Source organism: Dioscorea cayenensis, chromosome 1, assembly GCF_009730915.1.
Source record: "Dioscorea cayenensis subsp. rotundata cultivar TDr96_F1 chromosome 1, TDr96_F1_v2_PseudoChromosome.rev07_lg8_w22 25.fasta, whole genome shotgun sequence".
Taxonomy (NCBI): domain Eukaryota; kingdom Viridiplantae; phylum Streptophyta; class Magnoliopsida; order Dioscoreales; family Dioscoreaceae; genus Dioscorea; species Dioscorea cayenensis.
In genome coordinates, this window is record NC_052471.1 from 23,676,655 (window position 1) to 23,702,657 (window position 26,003).

The 26,003-nt window shown below is 42.4% G+C and overlaps 3 non-coding genes across 3 annotated transcripts; 1 reads left to right on the forward strand and 2 right to left on the reverse strand.

Annotated features, from left to right (window-relative positions):
* Window positions 1-3,538: 3,538 nt before the first annotated feature.
* On the reverse strand, window positions 3,539-3,644 carry LOC120267829. Its single transcript, XR_005538599.1, has one exon. It is a non-coding gene; the product is annotated as a small nucleolar RNA R71 (small nucleolar RNA).
* Window positions 3,645-12,054: 8,410 nt separating this feature from the next.
* Window positions 12,055-12,161, forward strand: LOC120266294. The gene has a single exon (XR_005538134.1). It is a non-coding gene; the product is annotated as a small nucleolar RNA R71 (small nucleolar RNA).
* Window positions 12,162-16,544: 4,383 nt separating this feature from the next.
* LOC120267890 lies at window positions 16,545-16,651 on the reverse strand. The gene has a single exon (XR_005538616.1). It is a non-coding gene; the product is annotated as a small nucleolar RNA R71 (small nucleolar RNA).
* Window positions 16,652-26,003: the final 9,352 nt, after the last annotated feature.

The window sequence follows — 26,003 nt, forward strand, 5'->3', positions numbered from 1 at the left end:
GGTACTTTATCCTCTAGACCAAGCTTCATTACTTCTTTATTATCCATCTCTTGGTCTAGCAACCCCTCGTATGGCTCCGGATTCAACATTTCCTGCTCATGTTCATCAATTATCTCATCAATAGTGTCAAGAAAATACAGAGCATCATCAAAGTCAAAAGAATGTCGCATGGCTTCGGCGAGGCGGTATGTGAGCTTATCATCTCCATCCCTTAGTGTCAACTCCCCAGTGTCCATGTCGATAAGTGCCTTGGAAGTATGCGAGAAAGGCCTCCCAAGTATCAAAGGAACATCTACATCCTCATCGACATCCAACACTATGAATTCTATTGGAAATATGTACTTGTCCACCTTGATAAGCATGTCTTCAATGATGCCCTCGGATGCCTCTCTGTTTGGTCTGCCAATTGCAATGTCATCCTAGTGGGCCTAGGCTCTCCCAAGCCTAGCTTCTGAAAGAACGAGTATGGCATGACGTTGATACTAGCTCTTGAATCCACCAATGGCATCTCTTCACCCAAATTGCCAATGTTGCATGGAATCACAAAGCTTCTGGGGTCTTTCTTCTTGTTTGGCATATTCTTTTGCAGCACCGCCGAATAAGAGGTATCGAAGATCACCGATGCACTCTCCTCCAACTTCCTCTTGTTGATGAAAAGATCTTTTACGAACTTGGCATACCGAAGCATTTAAGACAACGACCCCAAAAAAGGATTGTTGATGTACAATTGCTTAAATAGACCAAGAACTTCTTGTATTGCTCATCATTTTGGTAGTTCTTCAATCTTGAAGGATAAGGGATTCTTGCCTTGTAAGGTGGGTGTGCCACCTCCTTTTCTTTGTTGGCTCTCTCCTCAACCTTCACAACCTCGGATGCTTCAACATTAGTATTCTCACTTGGAAGCCTACCCTCAACCTCACGATCACTTTTCAAATTGATCGCCTTCACATTTTCTCTTAGATTAGACTCGGAATTGCTTAGCAAGCTTCCTTGTGGTCTCTTCGATAGAGACTTTGTGATTTGTGATAAGTGCTTGTGTGATAGGAATGCGAAGTGTTCTTTCCTTATATTGAGCATTACTTTTCTTGGGTTTTAATGCTAATATAGGTGTATTTATGTTACTTTTATGCAAGTAGGGTTGTGAGGCCGATTATGAAAGAAAGAAGCCAATGTGGGCCGTAATGCACTAATTTGGAAGAAAACTTACTAAGGTTCAAACACGAAGACATAGGTCGGGTTCCAGATGCAGAAATCTGTGCCAACCTCCTCGTACTCGAGTTAGCACAACTATTTTGAGGGGCACAAGGGTAGTCACATTCAAGCATTCCAACTTGTGCATATAGAACAAGATCTCCACCAACATGTCCGTTATTAAAGAAGAAAGAAGATCCATGACGTAAATGTGTACCCGTTTGCATTATATCTATGAAAGTATGGATTTGAGAGTATTTCAGGCCGATACAATATCAGGGTATTGTAGAAAATATTATAGCAATAATACTACAACAGCACTGTTTATAGGTGACCGAGAAAATAGGAAAACAGAGAATCCACATGGGCGTATATAAATTCAACACGCCCGAGTGAAAAATCCACAGGGGAGCCCACATGGGCGTGTGGATTCCTGATTCTAGCCCTTGAAAAACCGATTTCAGCCCCGATTTCAGCATTCTTTTCACCATCTTTTCTCTAACTTGAGAGAGGGTGGCGGCCAGGGTTTTGAGAGATATTAGCTAGGGCTTTGGAGAGGTTCTACTGCTCTGACATCTCGTGCCGTTTGGAAAAAGGTTAGTGGGAGAGTTTTTGTCGGCACAGATCCAGCGAGGTGTATCCAAGGCAAGACAAAGGGACCCTTGCGATGAGTAGAGGACTCTCCACAAGACCATCGCCACTACTAACATGGGGGTTTCCTATGGATGTTTTGTTTTTACATTCGATTTCATTGATTGTATCTAGCTCCATTAAGAGCTAAACCCCTAGTGGGTACTTGGGTATTTATGAAACTGAGGATGTAATCGTTTCATTGAATCTCTTTATTATGCTTTCAATTAATTGATGTTTTTTTTGTGGGTTCCAATCTTGGAGACTTGATTGTATGAATATTCCCCTAGAGTGACACTAGGGTTGATAGTTCTTCTTGGTATCTCTTGTGAGTGAGTGACACACCATGAGAGTTAGACAATGCCAGATTGGAGAGGGTTGAGAGGGTGAGTCGAGAGGTAGAAGAGCGTCCCTTTTCCCCTCCGGTGTGATCTATCCTACCTCCACGATCCAAGAGTTCTTTGCGGTCATAGTAGAGTGACTGGCTAAGGATGAAGTGAAGCGCTGATGTGATTTTAGCACATAGGGCTTAATTGTGGCTAGGGATCTTCCACCTGGACCAAAGGGTTAGGTCTATACATATGAATAGGGTTTATCACTTAGAATCCCTAGAGCTCATTGCAATTCTATGCGAGTGCGAGGTGGAGAGGTTATTCAATCTCTCCTCCAGGACATGTATAGAGTAAGACATGGTTGATCATAGATTTGGGATCATGTAATTAAGGATTTCCACGACTCACTTTTGTATCAATTAGGAAGTATAATTGAGGGTTCTTGCACTTAAAACGATTTTTCTAGGCGTAACAATATCCGAGTACCCCATCTTTGTCGATTACCTTACCTTCTCCTTTACTTGTGCTCTCCATCTTGTTGCTTTTATTTTTGTTATATCATATTTTGTTGCACTTATCACTATTCATCTTCCACATTAGTTAAGAAACAACTTAAGTGCCTTTATTCCCTACTCTCTATGGATACGATACCCACTCATCTAAGATTATTACTTCGACACCCGTGCACTTGCGGTTTACACGCATATATGAACTTGTCAAGTTTTTGGTGCCGTTCTTGGGAGGCGAGCATTAAGAGATACTGCACTTTGTTTTCTTAGCTATTCATTCATTCTATTTCATATCTTCTTTTCTATCATCGTTTTGATTTTTGTTTTTCTTTCTTTGGAGTGCGAGCCCGAGGTTATGACCGAGGGAACCCTTCGATATTGATTGATGGAGATCCCGAGCTCGAACGTACACTTAGAAGAAAAGGGAAAAGAACTTACGCAAGAAACGGTCTAATCTAGCTAATTTGGAGTAGAAGAATCGAAAACATGGCGAGCGAGGAATGGGCAATAGCAAGCAGTATCCTATTATGCCATACCTTCAGGATTGGGGACACAATCGAGCATTGTGCATCCTCCGATTACAGCTCAGAACTTCGAGCTGAAGTCGGCATTCATCCATATGTTGCACCAATAAGCACAGTTCAATGGTTTGTCCGATGAGGATCCAAAAAGTCATGTAGAGAACTTTCTTGAGGTGTGTGGTATGCTGAAGAAAAACGGGGTAACGGATGATGCCATCAAGTTGAGAGCCTTCCCATTTTCCTAGAAAAGGAGAGTGAAGCAGTGGCTATACTCATTACCTAGAGCATCAATTACCAGATGGAAGAAGATGGTAGAAGCTATTATTGGCCGTTATTTCCCTCCCAGAAATCTGCAAAGTTTAGAAATGAGATCTCATCCTTTGTACAATTGGAATTGGAGTCTCCATTTGAGACGTGGGAAAGGTTCAAGGAGCTCTGAGAAAGTGCCCACAACACGGATTCCGGAGTGGATGATTGTTAAGACCTTTTACAGCGGTCTAAATCCGAGTACAAAGGTAACTCTTTGATCGCGGCGAGTGGTACCTTAGGTAGCAACATCCCCGATAAAAGGCGCACCAATTAATTGAAGAAATGGGGTTAAACGACTAATAATGGAATTCGGGGAGAAGGAAAAAGGTGGCGGTCTCCATGAGATACATGCCCTGACTTCTTTGGCGACTCAAGTAGAATCATTGAGTAAAGTTAGATCTTCTAACCTCGAATAGAGTGGCTGCTGATTACTTGCACTTGGTGATGCATCTTTGGTTGAGAACATCAATTTTGTGGGTAATGGCATGAGGAATCAAGGAAACCCATACAACAATACCTACAAGCCATAGGGCCACCAGGTTTCCAACAAAAAGCCCCAAACATGGAGAACCAAGCTTCAGGTTTGGAGACCTAGATGAATGATTTGGAGAAGGCCTTAACTAGGTTTGTGCAATCATCTGAAACAAGGTTCCAATCAGTTGAGGCTACACTTCACAACCACACCTCCTCTTTGCATAATCATGAAAATCAAGTAGGTTAGATTGCGAAGTCCTTATTGGAAAGGACACAAGGAAGCTTGCCGAGTAACACCGAGACCAACCCTAGAGAGCATGTGAAGGTGATCACATTGAGAAATGGTCGTGAGGTTGAGGGTAAGCTTCTAAGTGAGAAGCCCAATGAACACGCACCCGAGGTTATAGAGTTTGAGAAGGGAGTAAGCAAAGAGAAGGAGGTGGCACCCCCACCATTGAAGCCAAGAATACCTTATTCCTCTAGAATGAAGAATGACCAAGGAGATGAACAGTACAAGAAGTTCCTAAGTTTGTTCAAACAACTCCACATTAATATTCCTTTTGTTGAGGCATTGGCCCAAATGCGTAAGTATGCAAAATTCTCAAAAGACTTGTTGCCCAACAAAAGGAAGTTAGAGGAGAGTGCTTTAGTGATTTTAGGTGCATCTTGCTTGGTGGTTTTGCAAAAAAACATGCTGAACAAGAAGAAAGACCCAGGACGCTTCATCATTCCGTGTAATATTGGCAATCTATGTGAAGAAATGGCATTGGCGGACTCAGGGGCCAATATCAACCTCATGCCACACACCTTTTTTCAAAAGCTAGGCTTGGGCGAGCCTAGGCCTACTCGGATAACTTTGCAATTGGCGGATCAGACGGTGATACACCCTAATTGTATCATCGTAGATGTACTTGTCAAGGTGGACAAGTATATATTTCCTGTAGACTTCATAGTGCTAGACGTCGATGAGGATGCGGATGTACCCTTGATACCTGGGAGGCCATTTTTACGGACTTTAAAAGCATTGATTGATATGGACGGTGGAGAGCTAACTTTGAGAGTTGGAGATGACAAGCTCACATACTGCCTTGCTGAAACCATGCGGCATTCTCTTGATTTTGATGATACTTTGTATTTTCTAGACACTAGTGATGACTTTATTGATGAATACATGCAGGAAATGTTCAATCCATACCCGTATGAGGGTCTGTTCGATCAAGAAGAGGATAATGAAGAAGTAATGATGCTTGGTTTGACGGAAGAAGTACCATCTACCCCATGGATCTTGAAGAAGGTGCTCCGGATAATGAAGAAGGCTAGGAGACGCCACCGGAAACGCTCCAAGGTTGTTTGAGACATGCGTGAACCGAAGAAGTTGGATGAACCATTGTTAGGCGGTCCCAAGCCCGATAATTCACCTTCTACCTTTAAGAGATTTTGCTCATCATGTTTCCAAGCCATGGGCAAGAGGACAATCTTCATCTATGAGCCCCCGTGAGGTAAGACATGGTACGGCAAGCTAAGTGATATTGAACAAGCGCTTCTTGCGAGGCAACCCATATGTTTATTGTTTTCATAGTTTAGTAGTTTAGTGTGTGCATGAATAAAGTGTTGAGTGTTAGTGTCTTGATTTTTATATATATTTCATGTGAATTTGGTGAAGTTTTGGTCATTTGAGCTATTTCTCATGTTTTTCACTGGTATAAATTGCATATTAGGGAAGGCTCTAAGTGTGTAAACATGTTAAAAAATTTTTTGCAGAGTCTGCAGAGTTTTCTAAGGCATCCAGAGAAAACACACGGGCATGTGGAATTTCCGCACGCCCATGAATTTTCATTGCGAGCTCATCCAGAGAAGGCACAGGGGCGTGAACTCGCCTCTATGAATGACTATGCGATTCTCGCACGCCCGTGGGTAATTTCCGCACAGGCGTGTGAATTCCTGCAGAGATTGGTAGATTATCCCGATAGCACACAGGGGCGTGGACTCAACCCTGTGGGTGACCTTGTGAAAATCGCACGGGCGTGGGTAATTTCCGCACGCCCATGCGAATCTCTGCAGAGGAGCTCTCTCCATTCCGATAAAACACAGGGGCATGCGCTTGCCCCTATGAGTTGGGACTATGAACGTCCACGCCGTGCAGAATTTCCACACGGGCGTTTGGAACACTTAGCAATTTTTCTCGGATGTCCAGAGCAGCCACAAGGGAGTGCGGCTGCCCCTGTGAGTCGGGCGTACGGGCGTGGGTATTTTCCGCACGCCCGTAGGAGAGCATTCAAAGGCAGTGAGTGTTTTCCCGAGATAGCACAGGGGCTTGCATCTGCCCCTGTGAGGCTTTCCTGTGGAGACGCATGAGCGTGGGTAATTTTCTCATGCCCGTGCAGATGTACAGAATGCCAAGAGGCACGAGGCCTTTTAAAGGATCATCATTTTTTTCTCATTCCCACACTCCCTCTTCGCCTGAGAGCATCCTCACAATTCATCCCGACTTCGCATTGCCGTATTTGGAGGGATTATTGCGTGGTTTTATGGCCGCTTCAAGGTTTTCCACTTCAACTTGTCTGAAAGCCCTATCTTTTGTTCTCTTCATAATTAATGATTTTAATCGATGAAACTGGTGAATAATGCTTCGTGTCTATAATTAGAATGAGTATGCATGTTTAGAACGAAGTTAAAAGCGATTTAACGGTGTATTATTTTTTGATTTTTGAGGCGTGGTCGTGCCTTCTTCACGCCCCGTGGATCCACACGGGCGTGCGGAAATTACACACGAACCTTTGGATTTCTGCAGCATTGCTTAATTGACTTGTTTGATCAGTTTTCTTTCAAATTTTGTAGATTATGGTACCCAGGTCAAAGAAGCAAGCTGATAAGCGGCCGCGTGAGTCATCTCCTGAGTCTGAGGATATGAGATTCACTATACCTAAGCATTAGGCCTGTTTCAAGCGTTTATCGACACTTCGGTTCGGACAGACTCGATTCTTGGACACGAGCATACTGAGAGATTTATAGCAAGGAGACGAGTTCACATATGAAGTTGACGATCTCGTGTTGGTGGGTGGTTGGAGCCAGTTGTTGATGATTAGAGAGCCAGCCATCCGTGAGCTTACACTAGAGATCTTATCGTTATTCGAGTTCGAAAGATCCTATTCGAGATTTGACAGCCTCGACACCGTTCAGTTCAGAGCACTTGGACATCACCAGAGCATGAGTATCACGAAGTTTTCAGTCCGGCTTGGTTTATACGAGGAGGCATTCAAAGATACTGAGTAGTATTCTCAGTTACCGATTTATTATCCAGGAGCTTTGACCCCGCAAAGAGCTTACAGAGCATTGTGTGGTCAGGGCCAGTACGAGCCACGGGTGTCTAAGGCCATATGCCTTTCCCGACCTGTGTACAGATATTTACATGCCATCATGAGCAGGTTGGTTAATGGCCGTGGTGATAGCACTAGCGTTCTGAGCCGTCGGAACTTCTGTACTTATATTCGATGTTGCAGTGCATACCGATCCATCTGGGCACATCGTCGCTGTGTACATTCGACATCATGACCAGTATGCCAGATTGGGAGCGATCTTCTCAGGTCCATACATTATGAGATTAGCTCTGGGTATGGGTCTCTTGGGCTCGATTCACGGGGCCGAGAAGACGAGTATATCTGCGCCCCTGAGCCTAGAGATGATGAGATTGATGGGCAAGGTTCGTAGAGATCGGATGGGGGTTTATGCTCTGGTTCTACCGGCCCCAGAGATAGCCGAGGAGGAGGGTGATGATGCTGAGGCTTTCCAGCCTGCCCCCGAGCCTTACTTAGCACCTATGGAGACTGAGGCACCTCCGGTAACAGAGGACCCAACCCTAGTACGCATGTTTTCACCATCTCGAGCCCATGATTGTTTTTAGAGGCTCGAGAGCGCTATGGGGATGATACGAACAGAGGTAGCAGAGGCTCGAGCAGAGATTGCCGATATTAGGGGCTGCGCGAGCCGCACGATGATACTGGGAGTTCATGGCACGTTTCGACACATTATAGCAGATCTTAGAGCGAGACGTCGGCTCGTCATTTGTCCTACGGCCAATAACTCCCCCGGTATCTCGGGCACCTCCATTACCTGTTCCAGCACCAGTTAACCCACCATGTACTTAATCACCACCACCACCAGGAGTAGAGCTAGAGGACGACATCGACACTTGATTGTATTTTCCTCATCTTTTACTTCCGCATTTTATTTTGGACTTGTATACATAGAAAAGACATTCCTTTGGGTTTATTTTCATTTTGTTTTTCGAGTTGTATTTATTGTCTTATGTTTTATATACTCGAGTTATGTTTGTTTTTATTGAGCTTTACTGAACCCCTTAATGTATCCGTGCAGATGGTCTTGTCATCATGGTAATTGAGACTTTGTTGTGGGCACGGCCAAGGTGTTTCAGCACTTAGCCGTATGAGCTTCATAACCCATTGGAACAACACTCCCAAGGACTTAGCTCCATCAAATGCAACACTAGGAGTCAGGGGAGTATTGTATTGATTGCTTCTCCCACATCTGAATTTAATTGATTTACATTATGAATGAGCTTGCATGTGTACATTGGGGACAATGTACAACTTAAGTGTGTGGGTGGGGGGGGGGAGTTTCATAGTGCATGCATCTCTTTAAAATAGTAGTTTTGATTGATATACATGCTCACATAGCCAATGGTGGTTCACCTTAGTTGCATTGATTGTATTGTTGAGTTTATGAGATTTTTTTAACATTGAATGTTTTTTTATGCTTTTAGTTTTTGCTTGAATTTCTATGAATTTATGCCCGATTGACACTTGTTGCATTACTCACTCTTTGAACTCTTTGGAAACTCATGTTTGATGTATAAGGGACTAGTTATAGTTTGTTTATTGTATTAATTCTGATGGAAAAAAATGAAAAGAAGGAACAAAAATATTTTTTTATTGTTTATTTGTGCATGTTGGGTGGAAAGAGCTACCACCTATGAAGTATGAAGCTATTCTCATAAGTCAGATACTAGTTATGCCCTAATGAGAGAAAAAGTTATCTCATAGGATGAGTGAAAGCTACCACTCCGGTAGAAACAGCTACCACTTCGAAAGTGTGAAAGCCACCTTAGCGGTCGCTTTGGAAAAGGCTACCTTAGAGGATGTGTGAAGCTACTACCATTTTTTTAGTGCATGCATCAAACATGAGTTTCATAGTGCATGCATCTCTTTAAAATAGTAGTTTTGATTGATATACATGCTCACATAGCCAATGGCGGTTCACCTTAGTTGCATTGATTGTATTGTTGAGTTTATGAGATTTTTTAACATTGAATGTTTTTATGCTTTAGTTTTTGCTTGAATTTCTATGAATTTATGCCCGATTGACACTTGTTGCACTACTCACTCTTTGAACTCTTTTGGAAACTCATGTTTGATGTATAAGGGACTAGTTATAGTTGTTTATTGTATTAATTCTGAAAAAAATGGAAAAAATGAAAAGAAGGAACAAAATATTTTTATTATTTATTTGTGCATGTTGGGTGGAAAGAGCTACCACCTATGAAGTATGAAGCTATTCTCATAAGTCAGATACTAGTTATGCCCTAATGAGAGAAAACGTTATCTTATAGGATGAGTGAAAGCTACCACTCCGGTAGAAACAGCTACCACTTCGAAAGTGTGAAAGCCACCTTAGCGGCGCTTTGGAAAAGGCTACCTTAGAGGATGTGTGAAGCTACTACCATTTATTAAATTTTTGTTACTTTTTTAGATAAATAAGTCCCTTGTACTTAGAACAGTGAGGAGTATACTTTGGGTTGCTTTGAGTGAGTTCACACACTTACACGATTTCAGGTTTGCTGTCTTTTTTCATTCAAGTTTTTAGCTAGAGTATTGATTTTTCGTATTTAGTGTGGAAATTTCCCTTACTTGTAGAATGCCCTCTTTGTATGCTTTGGTGAACCTAAGGCCAAGCACTTTCAATATTTCCTTCATCCATGCACATTATGTTTCAATTTTTGCTTGAGGACAAACAAAAGATTAAGTGTGGGGGAGTTCGATAAGTGCTTGTGCGATAGGAATGCGAAGCGTTCTTTCCTTATGTTGAGCATTACTTTTCTTCGGTTTTAACGCTAATATGGGTGTATTTATGTTACTTTTATGGAGGTAGGGTTGTGAGCCGATTATGAGAGAAAGAAGCTAATGTGGCTCATAATGCACTAATTTGGAGGAAATCTCACTACGGTTCAACGTGAAGACACAGATCGGGTTCCAAATGTAGAAATGTGTGCCAACCTCCTCGTACTCGAGTTAGAACAACTATTTAGAGGGGCACAAGGGCAGTCACATTCAAGCATTCCGACTTGTGCATATAGAACAAGATCTTGACCAACATGTCTGTTATTAAAGAAGTAAGGCGATCTACGACGTAAATGTGTGCACGTTTACATTACCTCGATGAAAGTTTGGATTTCGGAGTATTTCAGGCTGGTACTGTAGCAGGGTATTATAGAAAACACTGTAGTAAAAATATTGCAGCAACACTGTTTACGCCCGGCCGAGAAAATAGGAAAACAGCTAGGGTTTGAGAGGTATTGGCTAGGACTTGGAGAAGTTCTATAGCTCGGACATCGTGTGCAGTTTGGAAGAAGGTTAGTGGGAGAGCTTTCGTCGGCATCGATTCGGTGAGGTGTATCCTAGGCCGGACAAAGGAACCCTTGCGATGAGTAGAGGACTCTCCACAAGACCATCGCCACTACTAACAATGGGGTCTCCTATGGACATTTGTTTTTACATTCGATTTCATTGATTGTATCTAGCTCCATTGAGAGCTAAACCCCTAGTGGGTACTTGGGTATTTGTGAACCCTAGGATGTATTCGTTTCATTGAATCTCTATATTATGCTTTCAATTAATTGATGTTTTTTTTGTGAGTTCCAATCTTGGGGACTTGATTGTATGAATACTCCCCTAGAGTGACACTAGGGTTGAGAGTTCATCTTGGTAACTCTTGTGAGTGAGTGACACACAACGAGAGTTAGACAAAGCTAGATTGGAAAGGGTTGTGAGGGTGATTCAAGAGGTAGCGGAGCGTCCCCTTTCCCCTTCGGTGTGATCTATCCTACCTCCACGTTCCAATAGTTCTTTGCGGCCATAATAGAGTGAATGGGCTAAGGAATGACCTTCCGCTGGGGCTTAGTTCCGAGTGCAATGGAGTGAAGCGCTGAAATGATTTTAGTACCTAGGGCTTAATTGTGGCTAGGGATCTTCCACCTGGACCAAAGGTTTAGGTCTATATATAGGAATAGGGTTTATCACTTGGAATCCCTAGAGCTCATTACAATTCTATGCGAGTGCGAGATTGAGAGGTTATTTAATCTCTCCTCCGGGACATATATAGAGTTAGGCATGGTTGACCTTAGATTTGGGATCATGTTATTATGGATTTCTATGACTCATTGTTGCATCAATGAGGAAGTATAATAGAGGGTTCTTGCATTTGAAACGATTGTCTTAGGCGGATTAATATCCGGGTACCCCATCATTATCAATTACCTTACCTTCTCGTTTATTTGTGCTCTCTATCTTGTTGCTTTTATTATTGTTATTTCATATTTTGTTACACTTATCACTATTCATCTTCCACATTAGCTAAGAAACAACTTAAGTGATTCCTCAAACCCAAATTGTAGGTATTGATGTAAGGATTGCCTTGGTTTCTCATTGCATTATACACATAGTCAACTTGCTCAACGGAGGATGTACCACCAATGGCTATCGAGCAATCGGATGGGGCATGTCCCCCTCCACATCCATCATAACTCTTTACGGCCTCTAATCTCAAAGAAGCTATAGTGTCTAACTTCTTCCTCAATGCCTTCACTTAGGCCGCCAATGATGTAGCCGCATCTACCTCATGGATGCCGGCCACTTTCTTCTTCTCCCTAACATTCTCAACCCCATTTCTTCAATTAATTGCCAGGCTTCTCCGGGGATCTTGCTTCCTAAAGTACATCCTGCTGCTGCATCAAGTAGCTGTCTTGTACTTAGGTTCAAACCATTGTAAAAAGTCTGAATGATCATCAACACTAGAAACCCATGTTGAGGACATTTTCACAAGAGTTCCTTGAACCTATCCCATGTCTCAAATAGAGACTCTAATCCTATTTGCACAAAGGACGAGATCTCATTCCTATGCTTTACAGATTTTCCGAGAGGGAAATAACAAGCAAGAAAAGCTTCTACCATCTTCTCCCATGTAGTAATCAATGCTCTAGGTAATGAGCGTAGCCACTGCTTCGCTCTACCATTCAAGGAAAATGGGAAGGCTCTCAACTTAATGGCACCATCCGTAACACCATTGATCTTGAGCATATCACACACTTCCAAGAAATTCTCTATCTGACTATTTGGATCTTTACTATTGAAACCATTGAACTGTGCGGACTGTTATAACATGTGGATGAATGCCAGCTTTAGCTCAAAATTCTGAGCTATGATTGGGGCCCGGACAATGCTAGATTGTGTCCCTAACACTAATGGTCTAGTGTAATCAGAGAGTGTTCTCTGCTGTTTATTCTATTCCTCCATGTTGTCAGACCCTTTAACTTCCACTTAAGCTCGATTCGACGGTGCTTACACAGGTTCTTTACCCTTTCTTCTGAGTGTATGTTTAAGTTTGGGATCACCTTCAATTAATATTGAAGGGTTCCCTCGGGTCATAACCTGGAGCTCCACCAAAAAAAGAAAACAAAATTACAACGATGGAAGAATAAAGAGATATGAAATAGAATGAATGAATGAATAGCCAAGATAGCAAAGTATCTCTAAATGCCTACTCCCCAGCAACGGCACCAAAAACTTGACAGCACCCCTTACTTCTGATCCGCAAGTGCACGCATTTGTCGAAGTAATAAAAAATCCCAACTGAGTGGGGTACTGATAAGTGCTTGAGTAGGCATATTTTTATATATGTTTTACATGCATTGAGCATCATTTTTACCACATGGTTTATGTCTCATATTGTGTATTTGGTGTTCTTTTATGCATATAGGTTGTGAATGCCTTGAAGAGTAAAAAAGGAAGCAAAGATAGGCTATAAAGACATAATGTTGGGACTTCTTGTTTAATTCAAGAACCAAGACACGAGAAGAGTTCATTAACATGGAGATGTGTGCCAACTTCCAAGAGGATTCAAGTCAATTCACTAGTTGGAAGGGCACAAAGGCAGCCATATCTTCATGTTCATTCTCTTTGTGAGGATTGCAAGACATTTCAAAGATGCGTCGATAAAGAAAAGTCTTATAGCCAACCACATGGATGTGTGCCTCGACATGTGGCCTCAAGAGAAGAGTGTTTGGACAACGGTTTGTGTGACGGACACTGTAGCAATTTCACTTTAGCAAAAATTACTGTTCACGCACCCGTGTGGAAATTCCACACGGCGGCGTGGAAATTCCTGCAGCCCATGCGGGCGCATGGAAAATCCACATGGGTGGCTGGGGGCACGTGATAAACACAGTCTAAGGCCTATAAATAGCTGTTTTGGCCTATTCATTTTCATCTTTTGTGCGGCTCTTGAGGGGTGAGATGGCAAGGGTTTGGAGAGAAGGTCTTTGCGGCTTGGGAGGCACTTTGTCACTAACTTTAATCGATTCCTCCTCTGTCATAGCATCAAGGAAGCCACTGGTGAACCTATCTTCGGAGAGGGTCCTTCAAGACGTCGAAGCTCTCCATTAAGGCCATCAGTTCATATATAAGGGGGTTTATTTCTATGGTTTTAATGTACTTTCATTCATTGATGGTGTGTTTTGTATGTTGCTCCATGGAGAACTAAAATCCTAGACGGTATTTTAGCTTGTGAACCCTAGGATTCTCATCTTGTGTGGATTTGCTTTGTGTTTCTATTTAATCCGAGTTTGAATAAGTTTCATTCTTGATTGTTTAATGCTTGCTTGCCTTATTGATCTTATTTTTATTTGGTTTGCATGATTTGTTGCCTTGGTGGAAGAGAGATCTCCATTAGTGTTAGAACCTCAAGATTGAAGCGGGTTGAGAGGGTGAGTCATGAGATAGTGAAGTATCCCCTTTCCCCTCCGGTAGGTGTATTCTATAACCATTCCCCAGACACTATGCAACCATATTTGGTGAGAGGCGTGACATTGCTCGATTTCTCCATCGGGGCCTTGTAGGGGGTTAGGATCTTTCGCCGGGAATTAGGGTTGGATCAATCTTTAGGAATCGGTTACACCTTTCAGAATCCCAAGAGTGCTTTGCGGTCATATGTGGTATGAGGTGTTAAGATTGAGCGATTTCTCCACCGGGACCTTGTAGGGGGCTAGTATCAGTGATCTGGAGACAGATATGATTATATTTGGATTTTCACGACTTAACTTACTCATCATAGAAACTCTTTGCATATCTGGTACCTAATATCTGAATCCTAGGGGGAGCATTGCCTGAATACACCACTTTTTCATCGATTGAGATCTTCCTTTATTTTACCCTTTCATATTCGTCTCTCGTTTTCATTTCTTCGCACATTAGATCATCATACCTTTCCATTTATCATTAGGCTAGAAAGCAAAGAAGAAGTTAGTACTAGTAGCCCCTGCTCCCTCGTGGATTCGACTACCCGACTCACCGGGTATTTTTATTACTATGACACCCATGCACTTGCGGTTTTACACGCATATTCGGACGTGTCCCAGTATCGTATCCATAGAGTGTAGGGAATAAAAAATACCTAAATTTGCTACTTAACTAAGTGAAGATGAATAATGATTGTATTGATAATATGTGATGTAAACAGAAAAGGAACTTTGGGGCTAGACTTTTTGCTGGGCATATTTTGGGAGACACTTGAGATGCTTGTGGCAACCTTGCGGAGGACAAGAAGGGCAAGGAAGCTAGAAGATCATCCAAGCCCAAGGTCCAAGACTCTCAAGGAAAGAAGGCAACTTCATTCAAGGGGAGATCTACCACGATTTGGAGGAAGGAGACCCGCGGCTAGAGGAAGCGTTATTCGGCACTTCTTTGGTGGGGAAAGCATCATTCGGCATATTCTTCACCTCCTCCTCCACCATTTCATCTAGGGAGTGTCATTTATGCTTTTGTTTCATGTTTTGCTTGTTTGTATTGCTTGTTGTGGGATGATGACACACTAGACCCCCAAGGCCACCGGGTGTTGGTGAACCTTGGGGGGCTTTATCATGTATGTTGGATGATAACTTGTTAATTCCATGTTTGGGTAATTTTGAGATTTAATCCATTGTTTTCATGCTAAGTGCTACACTATGGAGAAATCCATAACTCTTTTATGAGTGATGCTTGTAGATGTGACTTGCTCGCATGTATTAGATCATGAATTGATTAGAAGGGGATACTTGTATCATCACACCAAGAAATCGGGTATTTGGTTGCCCTCCATGTAGGTTTAATCCGAAGAAGAGTAGGTTTACTCCTAAGTGAGATTTTCTCATACTTAATGCAATTGTAGGGATATGGATTTGGGAGAAATTCCTATCTATGTTCGTATGGGATTAGGGTTCAATCGCCGAGAAATTGGGGTTGTTCTAATCTTGGAATCTCATGGTCCATTTTACGCTTGCATCTTTAGATCATCATCCATGTTGCATGATAACCCCTCAAGGGGATCCACATCCATAGGCCTTTGTATTTCATTGATTCTCTTGCTTGCTCATTGCTTGTTCTCTCTAATTTGTTGGCAAATACCGTTTTAGCTTTAATTACATTTAGTAAAGTAAAATCCATCACTTGAGATCTTAGGCTATATAATAGCTCAAGAATGAGTAATAGGAGATCCTTAGCCCCGTGGAATACGATCCTCATGTCCTCACACGAGGTATTACTTGGTAATCCCGTACACTTGTGGGGAAGCAATCAATTTTTTGGCACCATTGCCGGGGATGTTTAAGAACTTCTAGGAAACTTTTAGATTATTACTCCAGCCATTTCATTCTTTACAGAATTTTTTTTATTGTTATTTTTTCTTTTCCTTTAATCTTAACTTTCTATCATCTTTCTCAATTTTGCAAGGTACTGTGTATGGCACGCTCAAATCCATCGATATTGATTACACCGGATAATGAAATTGAAAGAACTTTGCATCGGAGATTGAGAGAGGTTGGTGAAGGATCGGGTACGCAGAACATTGAAATTGAGGATAGAGAGTCTTCAATCTTGGCCGAAGAGCGACGCACTCTATCCAAATATGAAAGACCCCAATTCACAGGAGATGAGTTTAGTGTTAAAGCACTGACAGTTGTATCCAACAACTTTGAAATTAAAGCGAGTACAATCGGCATGGTCCAGAACTCGGTTCAATTCAATGGTCTAGCAAATGAAGATGCACATGACCACCTTTCCCGGTTCCTCCAAATTTGCTCTACATTCAAGATTAATGCGGTGTCCGACGATGCGATCCGTTTGAGACTATTTCTATTTAGTTTGAGAGACGGAGCTTATCATTAGCTTACATCAATGTCTCTGGGGTCTATTAAAACATGGAAGGATATGGTTGAGAAGTTCCTTGGGACATACTTTTCGCCAAGCAAAGCGGCGAAGTTGAGGCAAGAAATTTCAGCCTTTAAACAAGGGGAGTCCGAAACATTGTTTGAAGCCTATGAGAGATTCAAGGATCTCCTTAGAAGGTGCCCCCACCATGGTTTTGCCTCATGGATGTGAGTACAAATCATTTACAATGGACTGAATTATGCTACTTGCCAACTCATTGATGCCGCAATGGGTGGTTCCCTTAGCAACAAGTATCCCGATGAGGCCGAGTAATTACTTAAGTCTATGGAAAGCAATGAATCATATTGGGCCTCAAGAGGATCTACACAAAAGACTGTTTGGCTTTATGAAGTTAGTAGTAATGATGCCTTGGCTGCGAAGGTTGATGTGTTGACTCGAAAGCTTGATCTTCTTATGGACAGTAGTTCGAGGTCAGAATCAGTGATGAATTGTAGCACTTGTGGTGGTGAGCATGATGCAGCCCAATGTCTAATTGCTAGCTCCTCAGTTGCGTCCATTGAGAATGTTGACTACATTGGAGGGCAACGAAATCAAGGGAACCCGTATAGCTCAACTTACAATTTAGGGTGGAAGAACCACCCAAATTTTTAATGGAACCAAGGCCAACAACAACAAAGAGGTACACCATCTCAAGGATCTCAATTCCAACAACCAGCCTTTGAGAGGAAGTTTTCTACTGAAGAGGTCCTTGCCAAGTTCATGCTCAGTACCAATGACAGGTTCAATAGTCTAACTAGTAGCATGGATGCACAATTTGGCAAGGTAAATGCTCAGCTCACTAAGCAAGTCGAACAGTTCAATGAGATAGGTTCTGTTTTGAGAAACCTCCAAGCTTCTATGAAATCTCTTGAGCATCGAGTGGGGGAACTCATGAAGGCACACTCTGAACGTCCTCTAGGTTGTCTTCCAAGCAACACGGAAGACAATCCAAGGGAGCACTTAAAGGCCATTGCTCTTAGAAGAGGGAGGCAAGTGGAGACAAGGGTCAAGGTTGACCCAAGTGTCAAGAAAGGTGGGGTAGCCTCCGGGGAAGACCCCAAGCTAGTTGAAGAAAACAATGAAGACAAAAATCAGGGAAGAAATGACAAGTTCCAACAACAAGGACCAACAAAATCATCCGCGTATAAACCTCCAATCCCTTATCCAACCAGATTGAAGCATGACAAGGAGGATGTTCACTTCAAAAAATTCATGAACATCTTCGAACAACTCCATTTGAACATCCCGATAGTTGAAGCGTTGACTTAAATGCCGAAATATGCCAAGTTTTTAAAAGAACCCCTTACGAACAAGAGAAAGTTGGAGGAAGAGGGCACGGTTGCGCTTACGGGGAATTGCTCAGCCATCGTAGAAAAGAAGCTCCCATAAAAGTTGAAAGATCCGGGAAGCTTCATTATCCCGTGTATGCTTGAAGGTGGAATCCAAGAAAATGCTCTAGCAGATTCGGGGGCTAGCATAAACGTCATGCCCTACACCATGTATTTGAAACTTGGCTTGGATGAGTTGAGGCCCACGAGGATGACCTTACAATTGGCAAATCGATCAACAAGAAAACCTCGTTGGATTGTTGAAGATGTAATTGTCCGAGTGGACAAATTTGTTTTTCCCGTGGATTTTGTCACCATTCCTCAGCACCTCGGGTGCCTTGATTGACTTGAAAGGCGGAAAGTTAACGTTAAGAGTCAGAGAAGAGGAAGTGTGTACACTTTGCCGGCTACCATGAAACATTCTTTAGATCATGATGACACACTTTACTTCATTGATGAAACTGATAGATTGATTTCTGATTGTGTGCAGGAGGTGCTCTCTATAAATCCTTTGGATGAATACTTGGGAGAGTTGGAGAATGAAGAACAAGGAGAACCTCACCAACATCCTCAAACTCATAACTTGAAGCAACCAAAAGAGAGAGTGTCCTGCACTAATGCTAAGGAAAAAAAGAAAAAAGAGTCATTTGTCAAGAAGATGTGGAGGGAGATTCATGGGAGGAAAAAGAAAAGTACCAAGCTTCATCACCCCACATCTCAAGGAGGAAAGGTAAATTTTTCACCCCTCTCTACTCATGAGCAATTCGAGGTCTTTTCAATGTTGTCACTGAATTTACCGGGGAGAAGCAACACTACAAAGGAAATCGGGGGTGGTTTCAAACTCTTTGAGCCACCATGAGGTAAGAAATGAGGAACGTCTGGCTCGTGACGTTAAACAAGCACTTCTTGGGAGGAAACCCAAGTGTTCTTTGGTGTTTTCTTGCATTTTTCGTATTCTAGGTCTTAGTTCATTTCAACTCTTGTATTTCTTAGACTTGTTTTACTTTTGAATAAGTTCATGCTCACACACTTGGCATGCTCTCATCGTTTTAATTGTGGTATATTTGTTCAACTTCTTGAGAAACTCATGTTTAGGTGTTAATTCATGCACTAGATCATCGTTTTATTCATTTCATTCATGTTTGGAGAAGCCTTCGACCTTGCAACACCATGTTTACATCATTTAGGGCAAGTTTTTGGAGTTTTAAATAGTTTTAAAGGGCATACGACCTTACTGGGCCTTATGATGGCCGTCTGAGACGAACATAGAGCCAACCCGTGGCTCTATGCCATCTCAGACAGCCCCTCAAACGGCCCCCATACGGAGCCGTCTGAGTTGGGGCTCCTCTCGGCCCATACGGCCCCCATACGGGGCCGTATTTGGGCCGTATGGGGCGTGCCCCCTTTTTTAACCGTCATCCTTACTCTCTCTCTTCCATTCTCTCATTTCTGTCATCCTCCACCGAATTTCTCTGTTCATTCTAACTGAATTCTTGACCAAATCTCCTTATTTTTCCTCCTAAATCTTTTTCTCACCCATTGGAGACGTCGCCTAGTGGTTTTCACCGAGTTTAAAGCTTGTTTTCTCAAGATTTCGTCGGTATGCTTTTTCTATGCCCTAGTTTTATCTTTCTCATTTCTTGGGCATTCTTGGAGAGTTTGTGTGGGATTTCTTTAGCATTTTGCTTGGGTTTAATGATGTGAATGTCATGGATGAATTTTCCTTCAAATTTATGTAAAAAAAATTTTCAATGCTTTGAATATAGGGGAGACTCTTGCCGCATGAATAGTGACCATACGGCCGCCATACGGCCGTATGACCCCAAAAATTCGATTTTTCATTTGCTTCCTCTATCTATAGCATTTTATTTTGATTTATCTTGTATCCCTATGAGCTTGAACAAAGTTTATCTTCATTTTAGGGATGCCTAACACAAAACTACTCGCCTCCAAGTGCCCAAGAACCACCTGGCCCTCCTCCACACCCGATGAGTTCGTCTTCAAGTTATCCCATAATCGAGAGAGATATGATCGATTGAAAACAAAACCATTTGGAACATTGTGCTACCTTGATTGGTGACAAGGTCCCCTTACGTATATCCCGCAAATGCACGGGTTTGTCGAACTAATAATCCCGGGTGAGCGGGTATCGAATCCATAGGGAGTAGGGAATAAAAATACTTAATTCGATTCTTAGCTATGTAAAAGATCAATGATAATGAGTGTGACAATGATTAATTTCTCAACAGTAAAAGCAACAAGTAAGAGAGCAAAAGTTAAGAAGGGGGTAAGGCAATCGATAAAGATGGGGTACCTGGATAATGCTCCACCTAGGATAATTGTTTCAAGTGCAAGAACACTCTATTATGCTTCCTAATCAATGCAATTGTGAGTCGTGGAAATCCTTAATTACATAGTCCCAAATCTAAGGTTAACAATACCGAACTCTATACATGTCCCGGAGGAGAAATCAAACAATCTCAACACCTCGCACTCGTATAGAGTTGCAATGAGCTCTAGGGATTCCAAGTGATAAATCTCTTCCTAATTATAGACCTAACCCTTTGGTCCAGGTGGAAGGTCCCTAACCACAATTAAGCCCTAGATACTAAGATCACCTCAATGCTTCACTCCGTTGCACGCGCAACTAAGCCCCAGCGGAAGTTCATCCCTTAGACCATTCACTCTATTATGGTCGCAAAGAACTCGAGGAACGAAGGTAGAATCTATCACGTCGGAGGGGAAAGGGGACGCTCCTATACCTCTCGACTCACACTCTCAACCCTCTCTAACCTAGCTTTGTCTAACGCTCGTGGTGTGTCACTCACTCACAAGGTTACCAATAAGAACTCTCAACCCTAGTGTCACTCGAGGGGAAATGTTCATACAATCAAGCATTCAAGGTTGGAACTCACAATAAACATCAATTTATTGAAAGCATAATAAAGAGGTTCAAAGAAACAAATACATACTAGTGTTCACAATACCCGAGTACCCACTAGGGTTTTAGCTCTCCATGGAGCTAAGTACATTCAAAGAAACAGAATGTAAAAAGAAATGAATCCATAAAGAAACCCCCTCAATAATCATGTCGATGGTCTTGCGGAAAGTCCTCTACTCGTCATCCAAGGATTCCCTCGTCCGGTATAGGATACGCCTCGATGGAAGCTCCCCTACCAACCTTCTTCCTAAGGAATAACGATGTCAGAGTGGTAGAACCTCTCCAAAACCTTGGCCAATACCCTCGAAACCCTAGCGGAAGCCCTCTCTCAAGTTGGGGAAAAGATGGAGAAGAGAATACCAAAATCGGGGATGAATCGGCTTTAAATAGGGCTGGAATCGAGTGACTACACGGGCGTGTATGCTCCACGCGCCCGTGCGGAATTTCCACACGGACGTGGATAATTACCACAAGACCGTGTGGATTCTCTGTTTCTCTTGTTTCTCGACCGGCTATGAACAGTGCTGCTACAATATATGTTACAGTGTCACTACAGTGCTCTGCTACAGTATTCGGCCTGAATAGCTTCACAAATCCATACTTTCAGCGGAGTAACACAAACGGGCACACGTTCACATCGTGGATCACTTGCTTCTACAATGACAGGTACGTTGGTGGAGCTCTTGTTCTATGTGCATAAGTCGGAATGCTCGAGTGTGACTGCCTTCGTGCCGCTCCAAATGGATGTGCCAAACTCGAATACGAGGAGGTTGGCACACACTCTAGCATCTCACATCGACCTATGTCTTCGCGTTTGAACCTTAGCAAGATTTCCTCCAAAATTTGTGCATTGTAGTCCACATTGGCTTATTTCCTTCATACTCGGCCTCACAACCCTACCTGCACGAAAGTAACATAAAAACACACATATTAGTGTAAAAACCCGAGAAAAGTAATGCTCAACGTAAGGAATGAACGCTTCACATTTGTATCGCACAAGCACTTATCAATTGGGGACTTGTGGAGAACCTTGGGATTGCAAGTCAAGTAAGGGAATGACTATCAAAAAATGGTTGGGACAAGCTTTTTGCTATAAACGAGCCAACCTTTCGTCAATTAACCTTGGAGGTTTTGAGTACATTTGAGGCACAACAAGATGGAGAATCTGTGTGGAATAGGAAAATTATCATCATCTATTTTCAAGCTTTTGGAAGGAAGCATACTATGCACTACTTGGATTTTGCCAAGTACTTGGGGATCTATGATGATGAGTTTATCAACTCCATGCCCGGTAAACGTCTTAAGCTTCATTTCCCAAGTGAAGTCGGTAGAAGCAAATATTAGGCTACTTTAGCGGGTGATGATCAAACTCGAAAGGCCTCGCGCATGATTGACCCGGCACACAGATTCATTCATTCTTTGATTGCTTGATCTATTTGGGGCCGGGCCAATAGCAAGGGGGTTGTCACTCAAGCCAATATTTACACGATGTATGGCATCTTCGAGCGACACCCTACTCACCTTGGCCACCTTGTCGCCGATGCATTTCTTCACCAGGGCTCGTATACAAGATTGGGAGCTATATTTATTGGGCCCTATGTGACTAGATTGATCCATGGCATGGGTTTATTTGAGCAGACGCGAGGCATGACCAGTGTAGGAGGTACAGCACCCTTTGGACCGGGCCACATATGGGTGATAGGCTTGGTGGTCGCACGTGGCAGACCCACACGTCACTAGGCAACTGGTGAGTCTAGTCAGCGACAGACAGAGCACACATAGTTAGACCTTGAAGGCGCACCTACTCCTACCCCCGGCGCTACATCATTACCTGACTTCGACATGAGACTGAGGGGGATTGAGGGAGAGGTTCAGGTTGTGCGTCAGGAGCAGCTTAAGATTCGTGGCCAGCTTCACCAGATCATTGAGGGACAGCGCTGGCTCGAGGCAGATCTTCACCGTTTCCTCACCTCCTACTATGGTTCATCCTCGTACATTGTGGCCACTTCTTCTACCGCTATGCCACCACCACCAGCACCAGATTGTGATGAGTAGCTGCTTGTTGGAGCTTGGACACCTATTGTTTACATTTGCTTGCTTTGTTTTGTATTTTTGTATTTTGTTGAGTTGGCATGGTTCTACCCTACCGACTTGTGTTGTCGAACTTTAGTTTATTTTCACCTTTGTGTTTTGTTGACTACTCTTCAGTTTCTCCCTTGTGCTTGTATTTTTAAATCTTTGTGGAATGATGATGTCCCCTTTTTGCCTCGCAAGGCATTGAGGGAATTTGGTGAGCTTTCCTGGTTTTAATGGAAGCCGGACAAGACATGTATTGCTCGCCACACATTTTCTCACGTCCTACCTCACGACGAGCACAAGTTGAACCGGGGATTTTGTTTTCACCCTTCTCTATTATTTTCATTGCTTTATCTAGCATGCTTTTCATGATTAGTGTACATTGAGGGCAATGTACAACATTAAGTATGGAGATGGGTGTATTTCATGTATTAGGATTATTTGCTACATGCTAGTGTTACCTATGATGGCTTTGTTCATTCTTGTAAGATTCTTTTAGCTTGGACTAATGATTGATGTGAGTTACTTGTTTCTATGCTTTATTGAATCCTGTTTTACCACTAGTATTGTCATGTGCACTGAAATTTTTGTCGATGCCCTGGGAATAGCCTGTGTGACTACTCTCTAACTCTCTTGTATGCGTAACACACTACTTTGAGTACTTGGCCTTAGAACACTAAGTTCTTTCCTTCAATGGACTCTTAAGAACTTCTAAGTCTTGTTGAGCTAATCCTAGTTTTGTGGCATGTACTGTACTCTGAAGATGTGATCTAGGGTGAATGTAAAAAAAAAAAATGAGTCTATGTCAGTATTCCTCTGCTATTGAAGCATGAATGCGTCTATGTGGACTGTAATCGAGTAGTTGGGTGGCTCTTGTGCCTAACCAGCATGTGCACCCTCCATAAAGATTTTAAAATGATTTTCTTGCAGTCTACGTTAGTCGGACTCCAAAAAAAAGAAAAAAAGAAATGAATGATGAAATGAAAATAAAACCTAGTGATCTTTTTGAGTACCTACCAAAGGTTTTGAGTAGAAAGTGGACTTAGTTTCAAGGTATTGAATTAGAAGGATCTTATTTGGCCATTGAAGTAGCACTTAGTAGTTTAAGACATAGTATTCTTTATATGTGGAGTGATTAGCATCTATATCTGTACTGATTGAAGTCTTAGGCTAAACCAGATCAGGGTAAATGAGATATAAGATTCACTTACACGACACAGAAATATAAGGGGTGAGGCAGGATATTTTTATTATGCTTATTGACTATAACTCAACATCTATGTATCATTGTCCACTACTTTTGGAGTTTTATATTTACTTCATGCTAGAGGTAATGCATTTAGCCACATCTCGACTCTTTTGTCTTTTCATGAGTTGATTGCTTTGGGGACAAGCAACGCTTATGTAGGGGATATTTGATAAGGGTCTAAATGTAGATGTTTTCATGTATATATCGTATTCACTTTGCATGTATTTTGTGAGGTTTGATGCCCATTTTGCGCTTAATCATCTACTATTTGCTTTGTAGGGCATAAGGAAGCCATGGAGAATAAGAAGATATCATTTGGGCGAAAAGAGACGAAAACAGGAATTTCATACTACCCCCATACTACCCAGTATGGGGGCCATATGTATCGTAGACGTAGAATGATTCGGAGTGTCTCCTGTGATTTCCATACTACCCAAAGATATGGGGTCATATGAAGGCCGTGATGCACCCGTATGGAACGCGAATCTAGGGTTTTTTTGAGTGCTATACGACCCCTATACAACCCCCATACGACTCGTGATGACCCGGAGGGTATATATACTGACTTTTAGGGCAGAAAAGGAACTTTGGGAGACACTTGAGAGGCTTGTGGTGACTTTGGGGAGGAGAAGAAGGGCAAGGAAGCTAGAAGATCATCCAAGCCCAAGGTCCAAGACTCTCAAGGCAAGAAGGCAACTTCATTCAAGGGGAGATCTACCACGATTTGAAGGAACGAGACCCGCGGCTAGAGGAAGTGTCATTCGGCAATCTTTTCGCGGGGGAAAGTGTCATTCGGCATATTCTTCACCTCCTCCTCAACCATTTCATCTGGGGAGTGTCATTTATGCTTTTGTTTCATGTTTTGCTTGTTTGTATTGCTTGTTGTGGGATGATGACACACTAGATCCCCAAGGCCACCGGGTGTTGGTGAACCTTGGGGGGTTTTATCATGTATGTTCGATGATAACTTGTTAATTCCATGTTTAGGTAATTTTGAGATTTAATCCATTGTTTTCATGCTAAGTGCTACACTAAGGTGAAACCCATAGCTCTTTTATGAGTGATGCATGTAGATGTGACTTGCTCGCATGTATTAGATCATGAATGGATTAGAAGGGGATACTTGTATCATCACGCCGAGAAATCGGGTGTTTGCTAGCCCTCCATGTAGGTTTAATTTGAAGAAGAGTAGGTTTACTCCTAAGTGAGATTTCCTCGTACATAATGCAATCGTAGGGATATGGATTTGGAAGAAATTCCTATCTATGTTCATATGGGATTAGGGTTCAATCGCCGAGAAATTGGGGTTGTTCTAATCTTGGAATTTCATTGTCCATTTTACCCTTGCATCTTTTAGATCATCATCCATGTTGCATGATAACCCCTCAAGGGGATGCACATGCATAGGCCCTTTTACATTTCATTGATTCTCTTGCTTGCTCATTTGCTTGTTCTCTCGATTTGTTGGCAAATTTCGCTTTTAAGCTTTAATTATATTTAGTAGAGTAAAATCCATCGCTTGAGATCTTAGGCTGAGATAATAGCTCAAGAAGTAGTAATAGGAGATCCTTAGCCCCATGGAATACGATCCTCGTGTCTTCACGGGGAGGTGTTACTTGGCGATCCCGTGCACACTGCTGGGAAGCAATCAAGGGTGGAAAGAGCTACCACCTATGAAGTATGAAGCTACTCTCATAAGTCGGATACTAGTTATGCCCCTAATGAGAGATAGAGCTATCTCATGAAATGAGTGAAAGCTAATACCCCATGAGAAAGAGCTACCACCTCGAAAGTGTTAAAGCCACCTTAACGACCGCTTCAGAAAAGACTACCTTAGAGGATGTGTGAATCTACTACCATCTCTTTGCTTTGTCTTATGCATAAATAAGTCCCTTATGCTTAGAACTTTGAGT